The sequence below is a fragment of the Triticum aestivum genome, chromosome 7A (assembly GCF_018294505.1).
Source record: "Triticum aestivum cultivar Chinese Spring chromosome 7A, IWGSC CS RefSeq v2.1, whole genome shotgun sequence".
In the NCBI taxonomy this organism is placed as follows: domain Eukaryota; kingdom Viridiplantae; phylum Streptophyta; class Magnoliopsida; order Poales; family Poaceae; genus Triticum; species Triticum aestivum.
In genome coordinates, this window is record NC_057812.1 from 568143154 (window position 1) to 568147276 (window position 4123).

A 4123-nucleotide genomic window follows, 5' to 3' on the forward strand; every position below is an offset into this window, starting at 1 on the left:
CAAAGACTCTACGTTATCGAGTTCAGTCTTTGCTAAGTGTTTTCGTGTTCTACTCGGCAGAGACACTATTTACCGAGAGTCCAGGGAAAGGACCTCGCCAAAGATCGAAACACTCGGTGTACAGAATTTTCCCCGTACATACCATGGTTTTAAATAGCCCGCTATAGCCGAAGCATGCTATAGTGTTTAGAAGAAGTCCTGCACTATGGTTTTTTGGTTCAAACACATGAGCAAACATTTTAAATAGCTTACTACAGCACCGCTATAGCACGCTATACCATTTAGAACTTTGGTCGTGACACACATCATCCGCATGGAGAAAGGACGCCGACCCTACTACATCCTGCGACCAGAGAAGCTTCTGCGCGACGGCCTTCATGCTCGGCCTCCTGCTGGGATCATCCTGTACGCACGAGACAGCCACCTCCAGCATCACCGTCGTCTGCGAGCGGTTGAAGTCACCGAGCAACCGCGCATCCACGAACTCCTCCAGCCACGGCGCCGGCGCCAACCCCTCACATTGGCACTCCAGCGTCTTGTCCTTAAACCACGCTACGATCTCCCGTAAATCCACGGGTGCCTCCTCGTCATCTCCGGGCACCCCCTGCAACGCCGTCCACTCGCTGAACCTCTGCCCACGGAGCAGCTCCAGAAGCACGATGCCAAAGCTGTACACGTCGGCCTTCCCGGTGATAGGGACGCTCAGCGCCCACTCCGGCGCGACGTGCCCACTTGCCCCCATCACACGGGACGGCGCTTTGTCGCACGCGTCCTCTTGCCGGCTAAGCAGCTTCACCAGGCCGAAGCCGGTGATCTTGGGCTCCAGGTCAGCGTCCAGCAGAACGTTCTCGGGCTTCATGTCGCAGTGCAGGATCCACTCGAGGCACTCGTGGTGCAGGTAGGCCAGCCCCTTGGCGACGCCGACGGCGATCTTGTACCTCGATTGCCACCCCAGCACGACCTGCTCACCGCCATCCCCGTCAAAGAGGGCCCTGGCCAGCGAGCCGTTCTCGGCGTACTCGGAGACGAGGAGCCTGTGTGAACGCTCGCAGCAGAAGCACTATATACGGACCAAATTCATGTGGTTGATCCGCCCGATGACGCTCAGCTCCGACCGGAAAACCTCCTCGGCCTGCGGCGTCGTCACCTCCACCAGCCGCGTCACGGCCACGTCCCGGCCGTCGTCCAACACGCCCTTGTACACCGCCCCGGATGCTCCCCTCCAGAGCTCCTCACCAAAATTGCAGGTGGCATTGTAGAGTTCGTCGTACGCGAACTTCCTGAAGTGGCTCATCACCAAGCTATAGCCATCGTCGTCGACTCGTCGCGCTGCGGCCGGCTTGCCTCGGAAGATGAACAGATACCCGGCGATGATGACGACGGCTTCCACGACGAACAATGCCCCGAGGAAACCGTAGAAGTAGACGAACTTTATCTTGCCGCCGCTGATATTCTTTAGGTGACGGGAGGGCGAGTAGACGACGCTGGCGTTTCGTTCTTGCGTGGTGCTGCAGTCATGGCCATCGAAGCGCAAGCGCAATACAGACGACAGGTTGGGCTTCTTCTCGACGCGTTTAGGGACCTTGAAGTAGATGAACTGCTTGGGTTCCGGGCCTCGGCCGTTCCACAGGGAGATCTTGGTGTAGCACTTGCCGCTTCAGGGCCGGCCCTAGCATCTTAGAGGCCCTTGTGCGAACTTATGAACTCCACCGGCCATGGGCCCTCACCTTGGCACGGCTCTGACTGCCACGACTATCACCAATAATGTTGTGGCAGGTGTGTAGTGGTCGCGACCCGTCGGAAGAACCGACAACGAGTTTCATCCAACGAGAAAAATAATTGGTTGCATGGTGCCTAATTAGTGGAGTATTGCATGCTTTTTTTAGCTTGAATCGGAGTATTGCATGATGCATGGGGCCTAATTAAAGGAGTGTTGCATGCTTTTTAATTTTTTGGGAAGGAGTATTGCATGCTGTGACTCATACATGCCAAACTAAATGGGATTTTTGGCTGCATGGAATGGATACACATCTCACGCTGCATAGATCCGGCATTAATTGAGATCGATAATCAAGGATATTAGCAGATTGGCTGATTTCATGGCCAAAATTTTTGCCGCAGAGTTAATTCCTAGCTTGGTCGCGCAGCGGGAGTAGGTGACTGGCTGAATGGTTGTCTCTTGGCTGGTCTTTTTACCTTCTCTATCTTTTCTTCTTCCTATAATATGCTTATATATCTACTAGAGACATGCAAACGGATGGGCCCCTGCTTTGGCTGGGCCCTAGGCGGCCGCACTCCTCGCCATGCCCTAGGGCCGGCCCTGTGCCGCTTCCTCCCTTCTTGTAGCCAAACGCCTCGCAGTTGCAGTCGTCGAGGCACATCTGCCGGCACGCGTCGATGCTGATCTTCTCGGCGAACGTGTAGTCGAACCCCCAGTAGTCCACGTTCGGCAGCTCGGCGAAGTACACGTCCTCGCCGCACCGGACGTCGAACAAGCGCCGACAGCCTTTGCTCCAGTCACCGGGGCACGCGCATGCCGGGCCGGCCAGCCCGTACGCGCACACGCCGTAGCGGCCGCATATCCCGTGCACGCCGCACTGCCGCAGGAGCGCCGCCCACGTGGCGTGCCAGACCCCGCCGCCAGCGACGTCAAGGCTGTAAGCCCGGAGGTTCCCGTCGTAGTCCAGCGTCAGCCGCCGCATGACGTGCCCAGCGGCGCCCATGTCGGAGGCGGCGAACCGCAGATTGTCGCTCGCCGAGAAGCGGCCGCGATCGTCGAGGCTGCCAAGCCGGCTGCTGTTGAAGGCCATCCTCTTGTTGACCACCCACGTCTTGAAGGGGTCCGGCCAGTAGTTCATGTTGATCTCCGGGCCGTCGTACATGAGGTTGAGGATGTTGAAGTTGTCGAAGTAGAAGCTGTAGTAACCGGAGTACGTGGAGGCCCTCGCCTTTGCCGACACGAGGCGGGCGTGCCGCGTGATGAACTGCCCGGGGAGGAGCGTGTCGGTGGGCCAGTCGAAGCTCTGCCACAGGGTGCGGCCGGCGGCGTCGGACACAACGAGGTTGCCCGTGTCGAGCAGCTGCGCACGGTCGGCGCCGGTGCCGCTGGTGTTGGTGCTCCACGCGGCAAGCCCGTCGAAATCCCGCAGCACCAGTGACCCGTCCCTGAGCAGCTCGGCGCGGGAGCACATGCCGTTCACGGGGGCGTCGCGGTTGGCGGCCCACGCGAGGGTGGGCGGGTCGGCCGATGCGGTGAACCAGACGGCGAACACATACGCATTGGTGGCGACGCGGTGGAAGCCGCACGAGAAGTCGCCGCTCGGGGACACCAGAGCGTCGTCCCCCACGGCGATGGACCCGCGGCGCCACAGGATGTTCCTCCTGTGCTGATCATCATCGCTTACCGCGAGAGCAACACAAGGCAAGGTCGCCGTGGTGGTGATCACCAGGAGGAAAGCCGAGCTGGCAAGGATCGGGAGCGCTCTCATCGTGATACTACCAGGCACCAACACTTACGCGCTCTGTGGTGTTCCTTTTCCAGAGTACGTCTTAGGTCGTCAAGTGAGTTTTTATGCTGGTCTGGTCGCTGAAAGACGGAAAGACCGTCGACGGCATTGACTTTATGTTTTGACGCCGTAGCAGGCTAGCAGCCATGGACTGTTAGCTTTTTGTAAGACCAGCCTCCGACGACTCAGGTGAAAGGTGGGCTGACTGATATGCCCAGCATTCTTTTTTCGGGACTGACTCAGACTTGATTAATCCCGACCGAAATTACTATTCTGACCTTCTCGACGATTATTGTTACAAACTAAACTTGACACGACAGTATTTCACAATCTGACCTTTTTAAAAACGTCACAGACCGCGACATTTCTGCTTCATATAGAAACGCCAAGCTAGCTAGCGTTGCTACTCCACATGAGAACGCCAAGGTATCTCACGTTTCTTCTTACATGGAAACGCCAACCTCTTTGGCGTTTCTTACCTACTTGGCAACGCCATTGGCTTTGGTGTTTCATATGTGGTATAAGAGCATCTCCAAAAAAGGCATTTGCCGCATGCTGTTCGCCTGATTTGGCGCGTCCGGCAGCGGTGGCTCCAACGGCTGCGCTAAAATGCAGCG

The 4123-nt window shown here is 57.4% G+C and overlaps 1 pseudogene; it reads right to left on the bottom strand.

Moving 5' to 3' along the window:
* Nucleotides 1–262: 262 nt before the first annotated feature.
* Nucleotides 263–3488, bottom strand: LOC123153490 (putative receptor protein kinase ZmPK1; annotated as a pseudogene).
* Nucleotides 3489–4123: the final 635 nt, after the last annotated feature.